The sequence below is a fragment of the Eptesicus fuscus genome, chromosome 17 (assembly GCF_027574615.1).
Source record: "Eptesicus fuscus isolate TK198812 chromosome 17, DD_ASM_mEF_20220401, whole genome shotgun sequence".
Lineage (NCBI taxonomy): Eukaryota > Metazoa > Chordata > Mammalia > Chiroptera > Vespertilionidae > Eptesicus > Eptesicus fuscus.
Genome location: NC_072489.1, coordinates 2,563,195 through 2,578,020, shown reverse-complemented (window position 1 = coordinate 2,578,020; position 14,826 = coordinate 2,563,195). Strand labels below are relative to the sequence as shown.

General features: G+C 41.2%; 1 protein-coding gene across 2 annotated transcripts in view; it reads right to left on the bottom strand.

Annotated features, from left to right (window-relative positions):
* BMPR1A (bone morphogenetic protein receptor type 1A) overlaps positions 1-14,826 on the bottom strand; it is a 192,324-nt gene that overhangs the window by 68,782 nt on the left and 108,716 nt on the right. The window lies entirely within an intron of this gene.

Genomic DNA, 14,826 nt, shown 5'->3' with positions numbered 1-14,826 from the left:
TTTCTTCTAGGATGTCTATGGTTTCACAACTAAAAGTCTTTTTTTTTTTTTTTACAACTAAAAGTCTTTTATCCATTTTGAGATTATTCTTGTGTATGGTTTAAGTTGCTGGTCTAGTTTCATTTTTTTGCATGTACCTGTCCAAATTTTCCCAACACCATTTATTAAGAGACTGTCTTGACTCCATTGTATGCTCTTGCCTCCTTTGTCAAATATTGAGTGTAATGGCTTGGGCTGATTTCTGGGGTCTCTGTTCTGTTCCATTGATCTATATGCCTGTTCTTGTGCCAGTACCAGGCTGTTTGATTATGGTGGTTTTGTAATATAGCTTGATATCTGGTGTTGTGATTCCTCAACTTTGTTCTTCTTTCTCAAGATTGCTGCAGCTATTTGGAGTCTTTTTTGGTTCCATATAAATTTTTGGTGTATCTGTTCTAGATCTCTGATATGCTCTTGGTATTTTAACAGGGATTGCAATGAATGTGTAGATTGCCTTGGGTAGTATGGACATGTTAATAATGTTAATTCTATCAATTCATGAACACGGTATATTCTTCCATTTTTTATATCTTCCTCTATCTCTTTTTTCAATGTCCTGTAATTTTCCGAGTACAAGTCTTTTACCTCCTTGGTTAAGCTTATTTGTAAGTATTTTAATTTTTTTGTTGCAATGGCAAATGGGATTGTTTGCTTAGTTTCTTTTCCTGAGCATTCATTATTGGTGTATAAAAAGCCATAGATATTTGGGTGTTGATACTGTATCCGGTTACATTGCCAAATTCATGTATTAACTATCCCTTTACTTATTTTCAGTGTTCCCACTTACCCTATTTAAAACTGTAATACCACCCCCATCCCTATCCTCCTTCCCCGATACTTTTTTCCTCTTTAGCACTTGTCATACTGTAATTTGATATATAATTTACTATTTATTTTGTTTTTGCCTACCATCTGCTCTATAAGGGCAAGGGTGTTAGTCGATCTCTTTCATTCTGTGTTTCTAGCACCTACAATGGTGCTTGGCAAATAACAGGGACAAAGTAAATATTTGCTGAGGGAATGACTGAAGATAGCCAAAGGAATTAAAATGATACTCTAATTCCTTTTGCTTTCAGATACAAATGAATCTTTTCCCAAAGGACTGCTCTGGATAAATGATTCCATTTCCTTATCTCAACACAACGGAAAAGATGTAAAAACCATACCCCTTACTTTTGCTAGCTTCCAGCACTGATGTGTGTCAAGACCCAGAAAACAAAATTTTCCACTGTTTTCACTGCACTTACTCAAGTTCAAGATATAAATTCAAAAGGGTTGTATAGGTAAGTATCACTTCCCAAGATCTAAAATATTGCTTAAGGCAGTGGTCGGCAAACTGCAGCTCACGAGCCACATGCAGCTCTTTGGCCCCTTGAGTGTGGCTCTTCCACAAAATACCACGTGTGGGTGTGCACGTACAGTGCAATTGAAACTTCGTGGCCCATGCGCAGAAGTCGGTTTTTGGCTCTCAAAAGGAATTTCAATCGTTGTACTGTTGACATTTGGCTCTGTTGTATTTCTTTTTTTTTTTAAATATATTTTATTGATTTTTTACAGAGAGGAAGAGAGAGGGATAGAGAGTTAGAAACATCGATGAGAGAGAAACATCGATCAGCTGCCTCTTGCACACGCCCGACTGGGGATGTGCCCGCAACCAAGGTACATGCCCTTGACCGGAATCGAACCTGGGACCCTTGAGTCCGCAGGCCGATGCTCTATCCACTGAGCCAAACCGGTTTCGGCTGGCTCTTTTTGCTGTTTTGAGCAGGTGATTTTTTTTTTTTGCTTCCTTATATTCCATAACACTATTTTGATTCTCAGCTTCATCTGCTCTACTGTTGATTCCCTATAAATTATTCCTCATTTCAGTGAGTATAGTCTTCATTTCTGAATGGTTATTTTTTATGGTTTCCATAAAAAATCATTTTTATGATTTTAAAATTCTAACTTCATCTACTTTTCCCCTAAGTTCATTGAGCATCCTTATAACTAGTGTTTTGAACTCTGCACCTAGTAGACTGCTTGTCTCCATTTTGTTTAGTTCACTTCTGGAGTTTTGTTCTGTTCTTTCATTTGGGCCATGTTTCCTTGCCTCCTCATTTTGGCAGCCTCCTGTGTTTGTTTCTATGTATTAGGTAGAGCTGCTATGTCTCCCAGGCTTAGTAGAGTGGTCTAACATAGTAGCTATTCTGTAGTGTCTAGTGGCACAGCCTCCCTGTTCACCCAAGCTGGGCACTCCAGGTGTACTCACCATACCCATGTGAGCTGTGTACACCCTCCTGTTGTAGTTGAGCCTTGATTGCTGTTGGCATGGCAAGGGGAGAAATTTATCCCCTGGCTGATTGGCTGGGAGGACTGGCTGAGGATCAGCTGTGCAGGGGCCCATGCCACGAAGCAGGACTTACTTCAGCAGGGCTCTGGTGTCTACTGAGTCCTCTCCTTAAGTATGTTGCTTGTGGAGGTGGTTGGGTGGTGCTCTGATGTGGTCTGAAGATATCCATCAAGTGCACTGGCTCTGGGGATTCCCAGAACATACAGGTCAAGGTCAGCCACGGCCTGTGTTCTGCCTGGGGCTACCTGGCATGAGTTACAAAGTGGCTGCTACTTGTGGAAGCCCAGGAGAAGCCAAGCTGTGAAGCAAGGCTGGCTGACGCTAGAGCCTGGCCTGGGGTCACTTAGTGAGAGGTGTGGGGCACATCTTGGCCAGATGATGCTTGTTTGAGAGATTTTAGGAAAGTATGAAGTCTGCACCCAAGACAGGCCATTTTTATGGAAAAACCACTGGAAACAGCTTGGGTGAGCCCACATATTGGTGGGATTGGAGTCTCAGGGAATCACCAGGGCAGGGCTAACAGTGTAAGCCAGGCTGATGGAGACTCAGATATGATTCCTGCCTGCTGGCTCTGTGGGGGAATAACTCAGCAAAGGAACAATGGCCTCTATCAGCACTTCTGTCTGGGAGCTCTTGCTCTGATGCCAGATAATTGTTTCTCCCTGTATGTACCTGGAACCTTGTAAACTACTGCACCTGCACTAGAGCTCAGAGTGAGTGAGTCGGAGTACGTTTGTGCATGGCCCTTTAAGAGAAACACGTGGGACTCCAGCAGCCTCACACCTAACCAGGCACCTTATATGGACTATACACTGAACCACCAATCAGCACCTGCCAAATACCCTGCCACAATCCCCACTGTTTTTCACAGCCAGAAGTTATGGGGAGTTCTCTTCCTAGAACTGGAACCCTAGGCTGAGAGGCCTGATGTGAGTCTGAGGACCCCCTGCTCCTCAGGGAGACCTCTGCAGCCGAGATGTACCTCCCAATTTTTAACCCCCACACGTGGGTGTGGGACCAGCCTGTTCCCTGTATCCACCTCTCCTACCGTCTTGATATGGCTTGTTTTTTATATCCTTAGTTGTAGGACTTCTGTTCAGCTAGATTCCAGGCAGTTCTGAAAGATGGTTGTTCTATAGCTTAGTTGTATTTTTGATTTGGATGTGAGGATGTGAGTACCGCATTTACCTATGCTGCCATCTTGATCCAAAGCCTTGGGTTGAAAACTGTTGTTTGAATTGTAAAATTTATTGGCAGTTATTCAAGGTATTGTCTTATTTTAAAAGATTCTCTTCTATATCTAAGGTTATGTCCCCTTTTACATTTCTAATACTATTTGTGCTTTCTGCATTTTTCTTGATCCATCATTCAAATGGTTTGTTTATTTTACCAGTCTTTTCAAGAAACCAAGTTTTGGCTTTGTTAATCCTGCCCACTGAATCTTTAAGAAAATTTTCCCCATTAATTTCAAACCCCAATTCTATCACTTATTAGTTAGAAGTTTGTATACGTTTCTCTCTGCATCTTAGTTTTCTCATCTGTAAAATGGGAATTACAATAGCAGTATCTACCTTACAGGGTTGTTGTAAAGATTAAATGAGGAAAACCTTGTAAAGTACATGGAACAGTGTTTAGTACATAGAAAGTGCTCTACAAGTGTTAGCTTTTATCTTTATCATCTATTTCATTTCACTTGAATTTATCCTGTTGTTCTTTTCCTAATTTAAATTAGATACTTCTTATATTTAATTTCTATTTATTTATTTTAAAAATATAGTCTAACAGAGGGGGAGGAAGAGAGGGGAGGGAAACATCAATGATGAGAGAGAATCATTGATCAGCTGCCTCCTGCAGGCCCTACACTGGGGATCGAGCCTGCAACCCAGGCATGTGCCCTGACCAGGAATCGAACCGTAACCTCCTGGATCATAGGTCAACACTCAACCATTGAGCCATGCCAACCAGTCTTAATTTCTATTTTTAAATGTGAGTACACAGGGCTTCCCTATGTCATACAAGTCTTAATATATCCTAGTTGTCTTTATCATTTACCTCTAGATATTTTCTAATTTGTATTATTTTATTTTTGACCAATGGGATTTATGGAAGATACACTTTTAAATTTTCAAATGTGGTGTTTGTATATACTGTTTGCTATTCATTTTTAACTTAAGTGCATTTACTGACAGAAAATACGGTTGATATAACTTTTTGAAATATATTAGTACAGACTAGTAAAACCAAATGATCATGTCATGCTCTCTGCTTAAAAACCTATAAATATTCTCAGTTCACAGGGTGGAATTAGCAAGACATAAAAGAGCTGTTATGATCTGGCCTTTGCTGGGCTAATACTAGTATATCCGCCCACTCCTCCACACGCTTACAATGACCCGACTGTGCAGAAATCACTGTGGCCTCTCCATCTCTACAGACATTCCCTTGGAGACTTCCTTCCTGTGCACATCCTCTGTGCTCTTCCCTTGGTTTTTCACCAGGTTAACTGTAATTCATTCTTCCAAGACTTGCTCTGTGAGTAAACTTTGTAAGCAATCCCTGATCCCTATGCATCGGTCTGAGTGAGGGTCCCACCTCTGTACTTCAAGTGTACCCAGAACACACACCAGCAATTTCACAGTTCTTGACTAACAGTATTCCAAACTATTTATTAACAGTTGGTATGTGCCACACACTGATTAGACAGACACGGTTCCTCCACTCATAAGGTTTACTAAATCTGGTGATCTTTTTTACCTATGTTACATCAATCTCTATAATCTCTATTTTCCAGCACATCACTAAGCAAAGTAATAAATGTTTAATAAATGAATGAAAGGAATAAAAAATACTATATTCATAAGGGAAACATAATTAGGGAGTTAAAGCAACTATAATATCACATAGTATACTCTGAATAGCTCTTTATAAGTATACTGACATATAAATGGCATCTCCCAAACATCAGAGGTCCCAATGATCTCTCAGTACTAGCTCAAGAACTCTACTCCCATGATCACTGCCCTCTAGTGGTTTTTAGATGCCAGAGAAAAGAAATTTAGATCCGAGTCATAAAATGGAGAACCTTACTATACTCAAAACCCCTCTTCTCAAAATATATCTGGCTTACTCCATATTTTAAATCGCCTTAGTTCTACATTTATTAGCTTTGTCTTAAAATACTGTTTTTTATATTATGAAATAAGAAATCTAATATGTTCTACATACTTGACATACATTAACTCATTTAATCCCCACACTAACTTTATGAAGCAAGTATTCTCATTGATAGATCCTCCCTTCCCCCAAATGATGGACGGAGTATGACGTAACCTGCACCTGCAGCCTGGACATTCCTGAGCACCTAACCAGGCACCTTATATGGACTGTACACTGAACCACCAATCAGCACCTGCCAAATACCCTAAGCCCTCGATTCCTAAGTCCCTAATTATGTGCCTTATATGAAACCACCAATCAGCGCGTGCCGAGTACCCTAAGCCCCATCCCTTCCCTTTCCTCCCCTCAAAAGGCGTGTTCACCTCTGCATGTGTTGGCACTCTCCCCTGTGAGACAGCCCGCAGGGTCCTTCTCCTCTAAGAAAGCCTTAGTCCTGGTTTTCGGCCCTCTGTCTCATCTTTCGCTCATTATGCATTTTATAAGAATAAATTTGAAAATCAAGAGGTATTACATAACTAATTAACTCGAGGAAAATGGAAATGGGGTGAAGGGGAAGGTGGTGAGGAGGACAGTGGGATGGGAGGGAAGTGAAGGAGAACCTAGGTATGTATTGTTCAAAATTTTATGTAAGTACTTATTCATGTCTTGCCTATGTAATCTTTTAAAAATTAAAACGTTGTTCTGAAAAGAGACAATCAGACCTCCGCCACTAACTCACAAAGGATGGGTGAAGGGAGAGAGAGGAAAGGAAGAAAGGAAGAAAAGGTGGGAAGTAGATGGTGCTCAGAGGAACTAGAATTTCTGACTGAGAGGCCTGGCTGGAAACTATCGTATAGACAGATGGAAATTTAAGATGGTAGAGCAGAAAAGAAGTGTGGACGAAAGGGGCCACATGCTGACCTGACAAGCTTAGGGAAGGCCTGCATGGCGGTCTTGCAAACTCAGAGACCTAAAGTAACCACAAAGGATGAAATTAAACTTTAATTAAAAGCAGTTATGGTGGGCAGTTACGTCCTAGGCTGGTATCTTCCCTGACAAGGTCAACCTTTACATTAACTGAGCCTATCTGTTTTTTTGCATTTGTAGTAACATATCCTTGAAATGTCTGGTTAATTTGTAACTTCCTTTTTTCTGGACCCCTTGGGGCACAACCTAATGTGCCTGAGCACCAGGACAGAGACCACAAATTCCTTCATTATCATGTTAATTGTTCCTGCACCCACCTAAGTATGTGTCTATCATTTAACTTTTTATCCAATCCCCGGGGTTTCCCCCCCTTTGCTTTCTCCCTTTCTAATCTATCACCAATGGATTTCATATAACCCACCTACATCCCCTTCTTTGATTGCAATATATAAAAATAGATGAAAAACCACCATTCTCCGGAGCTTTATCCCAATCCATTGAGATACTGCTTCCTGGCAACTGTCCACAGTTTGGCTCAAATAAACTCACAAAAATCCTTTACAGGTTTGAATGGTTTTTTACGTTAACAGAAGTATTAGGATGGAGGATGAAGCTATGAATGGAAATGTCGCTATAGAATATTAACCAAAAAGATGCTCCTATAAATCTTGTGGCATGCTCTCCCCAACACAATAAACCAAACCACCTGGATCTACCATAAAAGCATCCAAACTGGAGAATGATCAAGTAAGAAAGCCAGGAGCTTACCTACCAAATTTATATTAAGAAAAGAGCCATGTGACCTTGGCTAGGAGGAGGCAGCCTGAACTGAAGAAAAGGGGAATAAACTTTCTGTCTCCCTTCAGAGGAGCCTATTAACCAAAGAGCTGAGGGCAAGGCATGCAGGGTGTCTCTGAGACCCCAAGTTCTAGGTTTCCCTACAGAAGAGAGGAGGTGTGGGACTAAATTTATAATGGGGTCCAAGGAGAGACCAATAGGAAAGATATAGCTCAGCTTTTCCTCAAGCCTGGAGCTCTAACTGCTTTGCTACAATGCAGCGACTAACAGATTTCCTCAGACCTAGAGGCACCCTTCCCCTGCGACAATAGATGTCTCTAGTCAGAACAAAATAAGTGCTTAGGGATCCCCAAATCCCCAGGAGTGGGGGGAAAAATACACAATTCATTTAAAGGGAACTCAGCAACTGCAGCAAAAGCTAAGGTAACATCAGAGCAGGTGGCTTCAATTTAAGCAGAACTAACAGTCGACAGTGGGTGACAGCAGACACCCAGATGGTGTCAGTCATGCCAGTGAAGGAGAAGAAACTCATGGATGTCAAAATGAAGGAGCTGCCAAACTGGGTGCTGATGTGAGATCTCACCTCCAGAGGCACTGTCCGAGCATTCCAGGTTACTACCAGTCTCACCACAAGTGTGTCAATGGAAGAAATGGAGCATTTCTGGGGTTTCTGTGGTGCTGGCAGCTGACATGCTTTACTGCTTTTCTTGTATGCACAAATGGCTCCACGGAATCCCTGAAGAGGGCCCCGCAGGAAGGGTGCACTCTGCATTCCCACCATGACCTTCTCCGCCCTGCACCCTTCCTTGCGGAACTCAATCTTCCTTGTGGAACTCAACCTTGCTGAATCTTTTCGTACACTAACTGAGAATTAACACCTAATGAAAGATGACTGATGTATTTTAAAAGATTTAAACGATGTTTTAAACTTTATTGATTTGAGAGAGAGAGAGAGAGAGAGAGAGAGAGAGAGAGAGAGAGAGAGAAACATAGACTTGTTGTTCCACCCATTCACACATTCATTCCCTGATTCTCACATGTGCCCTGACCGGGATCAAACCCCCAACCTTGGCATACCAGGATGATGTTCCAACCAACTGAGCTACCTGCCCAGGGCCAAAACACTTAAAACTTTTTTGTTGTTGTTAATCCTCACCTGAGGATATTTTCCATTGATTTTCAGAGAGTGGAAGGGATAGGAAGAGACAGAAACATCATGTGAGGGAGACACATCAATTGCTTGCCTCCTGTATGCACCCCAACCAGGGCTGGGGAACCTGCAATCAAGGTACGTGCCCTTGACCAGAATCAAACCCAGGACCCTTCAATCTGCGGGCTGATGCTCTATCCACTGAGCCAAACCGGCTAGGGCTAAAACGTTTTTAAAGGATGAGACTGGCTGAATCAGAAGGCTGCGGTGTTGATTAGAAGGGAGAGCAGAGGCCCCCAGCATGCAGAGCTCCAGTACAAGCTGCCCTGCTGCTCTGACTCCCCGACTCCAAGGGACTGGAGGTACCTGGGGCAAACAGAGATGCTGTGTAGATTCTCTGACAAGTCCCAAAGAGGTTATTGCAACACAGACTTCTAGATTTCTGATGGAAGGATATGCCTTCTATAACACTGTATGAAAAGTATAGCTCCTTGCATGATATTGGGCCTTAGTAAGGGACCCAACCATGGAACATCAAAGGTTTTGTGTCACTCTCCTGTCTTCACTCTGCTCACACCAATGGCTCTATGGGAGGTCCTTGGTACCAATGACAAAACAAAAACCTGGGGCCTGGTTATCAGATTCAAGTCACAGGTGAGTGTACTGCTCTCCAGCCCTACATGATGGCTCTAAGACAACAGCGAGGAGAAAATTCTCTCAGTGGGATATGCTAACTGATTAGGGAGACAGAAGGAGCAACTATAAAGAGACAAGAAAGCTGGAAAACAGCCATTTAGATGCACAAAGTGCCAATCTTTATGTCTTATGCTAATGCCCACCAACCACAGAGGCAGCATTTCACGCATCCCAGCTACAGATGGGATAACTGATGGTGGACCTTAGCCATCTCAAAGCTTGACCAACAGGGCCATGAGTGGAGCCGTGCCAGAGGAAGGCTCTCCACAGGCCAACAGCACAGGCTCCTTCTGATGAAGGTGACCGGATGACTGCCTGTGTACAATGCCAACTGACACATGTGGGTGCAGAGCGGACACTTACTGCAAATGTGGGCTTGTCTCCTCCCTACCACCCCCTGTTACAGCACAACCTATTGCCAGCTCCATTATCACCAGGTTTATAGAGTGTCTCACGGAGAACAACTATGGTCCAGGCCTAGAAGCAGTAATGGGTACTACCGCTTGTCCCACTAACCTCCTGTCTTAGAAATTTCTTCTAGCAATTATAACCAGCACCACTTTGAAGGGTCACTGACAGAGCAGACTTAATGGGACATGCGGTGATCTAAGTGGTAAAGGTGTGGACCAAGCAGTCATGCGGGGCACTCTGAACACACCTCCTCAGCACAGCTGCCGTCTCATTACAGCCACGCTGCACTTCTGTGTACTGCCCGGCAGCACCTGGGGAGCATTGTGAGCCCAAGGGTTTTTGTAACACAACCATATGAGTGCCCACGTTAAAGCTCAAGGAGCAACCCTCAGCTCCCTGTCCTTTGGTGGGACAATACTGAGGTGCATTTCGAGGATCCCCAGGGTGATGGAATCCCAGTTGCCCAATGATAACTAGTTCATTAACACACTTGATGTAAATTCACGCTTTCTGTCTCATTTTTCCTATTCTCTCATTTCTGCTTCGTTGGATGACCTCCCAAATAAACTACTCAGCCATAATCCTTATCTCAGGCTCTACTTTCAAAAGAATCCCCAACTGAGAAGTGATGCAGTCAGGGTTCAAACGTAAGCAGCGTGGCTCCAGTGTCCACGCTTTTGACAAGAGTGTGTTGCGTCTTAAAGCAGCAGAATGTGGTGCTTGCACATATGGAATACAAACATAAGTCCGAAGCAATGAACAATGTACACAAAGCCACACGGAGAGATCTTACCCTTCCAGTACTGAAGAAAACCAGAAAAAAGTGCAGAATATTTGTAGCAAAAACCTAATTAAATCAACTACACACATATATACACCCCAACAACACTATATGTCCTACAAGGATATATTCATTCAAAGGCACATTGCATACAAATTAGAGAGGTTTGCTCTGGCAGGAAGAGAGGAAAATGGGAGCAGAGATCAAGAATAAAAGAGATAAGATAAATAAATGAGGGACCTTATAAAGAACAAAGACAGTAATTTTACTGCCATAAACTGAAAGTCTGATTAACTCTAGTTTCTAAACCACAGTTCAAAACAGAGAAAAAACAAAGGGAACATATTGTCACTACCTTAAATAAAAAATGTTACTATCAATGGAAGTTATAAAAATAAATATGTAGCTATGAACTTTTAAAAAAAATTCATCTGTGGCCCTGGCCAGTTTTGCTCAGTGGATAGAGCGTCAGCCTGCAGACTGAAGGGTCCTAGGTTCGATTCTGGTCAAGGGCAAATGTCCAGGTTGTGGGCTCGATCCCCAGTGTGGGGCATGCAGGAGGCAGCCGATCAATGATTCTCTCTGATCATTGATGTTTCTATCTCTCTCTCTCCCTCTCCTTTCCTCTCTAAAACCAATTAAAAAAAAAAAACAAAAAAACAACACAACACACACCCAAAAAACAAAAACCTTTAAATACATATATATGTCGATAATATAACACAAATATTAATTTGAGATTGTAACAGGATTTAAAAAATATCCTCAAATATCCATTGATTTTTAGAGAGTGTGGAAGGGAGGGGAGAGACAGAAAGAGACACATGTATTGGTTGCTTCTCACACGCTCCCAGACTAGGCCGGGATCAAAACTGCAACCGAGGTATGTGCCCTTGGCCGGATGGAACCCCAAACCCTTCAGCCTGTGGGCTGATGCTCTAACCACTGAGAAACCGGTTAGGGCTTAATTTGATTTTAAAAATATATGCTTATATTGCTTTTAGAGAGAGGAAGGGAGAGGGAGAGAGAGAAACATCAATGTGAGAAACATTGATTGGCTGCCTCCTGCACGCCCCCTACTGGGCGTCAAGCCTGCAACCGGGCATGTGCCCTGAGCAGGAATCGAACTGGAACCTCCTGGTTCATAGGTTGATGCTCAACCACTGAGCCACTCCATCCAGGCAGAGAATTTAACTGAATTTATTTAGAGAGGAAATAACTTTGATAATAGTTCAAAGCCCAATGTTTTCTTAACGTGAATGCTTTCTTCCCTCCACAATGTAAAGTGTTCTGGTTTTACACAATACACATTAGGGAACAAACAGTGACTAGTTTCAATATACAGTGTTAGATTTTTTCTAAATATTGCAAAGTCCTAAATCATGAATTCAGTTGAAAAAAACAAAAGCATCAAAACTAGCTAGTTTTATCTGAGGTAACTTATTACCTCACTATAAGGTATTTCTCTAAGGACAATACCATACTACGCTTACTTGTTAATGTGGAACTATCACATTTTGTTTAATAAATTTCTCCACAGGCCATATTCATTTACCAGTAACTCTATTAAAACAAGATAATACCATCCTTCATTAAGGGTCAGAATTATACCTGTAGAAATACTTTAAACATTCTTAATTTCACTGACTCTTACATAGCATTTAAAACTATAGCAAAAGAGATAAATATGAACAGAAGAGTATTTTTCTATAACATGCTCTTCTTCTATAAGAGACAATACTTGTATTTTTCATACTACTCCCTTTCAATACGCTAAGGCTTGAAAAATAATGTATAAAAACATGTTATATGTAAGAATTACTTATGTTTGCTATTAACCCTTTGCACTCGCTTGCTTTTTTCTCGATTCCTGCTACCGATGCTAACCGTGTCGAGTCATACTCGACATCCGAGTGCAAAAGGTTAATGATGCTCAGCACTATCCCTACTATCAAGATAAAAATATGAACATCATCACCTCTTCCCAACATTGAGTCACAATCAGTGTTTCTTCAGCCTTCACAATATCTACTCCATTTAGTCTTTCTTTTTTATTTCCACTACTAGAGGCACAGTGCATGAATTCATGGATGGGTGGGGTCTGGCTGGCCCACACCGATGGGGGCCCATCGGGCTGGGCCAGCCAGGAGGAGGGGCCGTGGGTGGTTGGTGGCTGATCAGGGGCTGGTGGGGGGGTAGGGGGACGATCAGGCTGGTTGGCTGCCGCAGTGCGTGCCATAGCCACTGGTTTTTCTGGTCGTTCTGCCATTGCAGTCACTGGGCTTTTATATATATAGATTACCACTCTGGTTAAATTCGGATTACCTCATGCCTGTCTACTGCTACAACTATCTGAGCTCCCTGACTCCTCACTCCACATCCCTAATGATGTATGTTCATACCTCACTGCTACAGTACGTTGCCCAAAATGTAATTTTCTCTAAGTCACACTTACTATACTTACTAAGACCTCCACCACATGACTACAGAAGTATTCGTTTTCTATTAATCAGCTTTTCCAGAAACATCTTTTAATTCTTTCTTTACCTATCCAAATTCTACTGATTTTTCAAAGCCCAGCTCAACCAACCCCTCCGATTTCTACTTGTACTTCTCAGAGCTATAGAACCCTGACTAGAAAGTAATGATTTACTCATTTGGCATTCATCACTTTTATCTGGCATTACTGATTATCATTACTCATATTACACACACACACACACACACACACACACACACACACACACACATTATTGATATGATGACTATAAACAGAGGATGGGACCATGTTCCTTTTTTTTCTGATTTTGTCTTTCTGACTTTCTGTTACAGTTTAACAGGGACAAAAAAGAAAAAGTAATATCTTGTAGAATAAAAATAAGTGCCTTAAATTATGAGAAACATATTCTTAGAGTCAAAGGAATTGAGATCAGAAGGAATGTTAGGGATGAACTGGCACTGAGATGGATTTTTAAAAGTTGATAGATAGGTCTTCCACAGGAGAGAAAAAGAGGAAAAGCATGCCAGGAAAAAAAAAAAAAAATAACATGAATAGGAAGGAGAGAAAATATAGGACAATTTCAACTCATTGGCCAAAGCGCATCGTACATGTAAGGGTAGACAAGAAGAAAATTAAACATCTGTTCAATAACCAATGCTAAAGATTTTCATAATTTTGGGTATGTTGATCCCTATCTTAATCAAGAGCCTCATTATTTTTTGCTTAAAACAATTAAGAGTACCATAATCATCTCTCTGCTTTCGTCATCTTCCCCTTTCCAAACTATCATTCATATCACTGCCAGATTAATTGTGACGAAATATGATTATAATCCAAAATACCTGTTAAAAATTTTCAAAGATGGCCAACTACTCAAAAAACAAAATCTAAACTCCTAACCATGGCATTCAAAGTTCTTCACAATCAACATCTTTCCAGCCTTGTTCCTCAAATCATCTCTTATATAATGAATTCAACAAAATGTTTTCTTCGGTCTTTTATATATTCCACACATCTCAAACTTCCCCTGCTTATGTTGGGCTCTGTGCATGAAATTCCCTTGCCTCCCAGCAATCCTCTACTCAGTGGTCAAGATTCTACTCAAACGACACTTCCTCCTTGCAGCCTCCCTGCCGCCCCCCCCGCCCCCCCAGTTTCTCCTCTAACATTGGTAGAGCCTTTCTAGGTGATGCCACTACATTTTCTAATTTCATACAGCACTTCCCAAACTGCACTAGAATGAACTGTTTGCATATTCATCTCTAAACATATTCTTTGAGGCCCTGGCTAGGTAGCTCAGTTGGAACAACAAATCGGTGCGCGCTCTCTCTCTCTCTCTCTCTCTCTCTCTCTCTCTCTCTCTCTCTCTCTCAGAATCAATAAAAGCATATCCTTAGCCCTGGCCAGTTTGCTCAGTGATTAGAGTGTCGGGCTGAAGGGTCACAGGTTCGATTCTCAGTCAAGGGCACATACCTTGGTAGCAGGCTTTTTCACATTGATGTTTCCTCTCTCTCACCCTCTCTATTTCTCTCTCCCCCTCCTCGCTACCCCTCTTCTTTCTACGCTCTCTAAAAATCAATGGAAAATTATCCTCAGGTGAGGATTTTTTAAAAAGTGTATGTCTTATCTATCTATTTTTTTTAAATGTAGATCCCTGAAGAATTCAAACCTTTACCTGATAATTTGAGGCTCAAAATGAATTTGAAAATAATGAATATGATTTCTCTGTACATACCGTTTTAGAATGATTTCTTTCCCCTATCCCTGGTCTTATTACAGTTCCTACTTCTTTAAATGAAATAAATTCTGTCTCCAAAGATCTATTATTCTAAGATAATTTTATCCTAAAATTTAAATGTGTGAATGTTTCAGAAAACATTAATTTTCACATAATCTTCTATTCTGAACTCTGCTTAGTCATCTTTAGCAGGAATATATATAATTATATACATAATTTAATGCTTATTTTCTACAGTTAAAGTGTTTTTAGTAATAAATATTTTTTATTCCTGAAGAGGTTCAACATTATTAGGAGA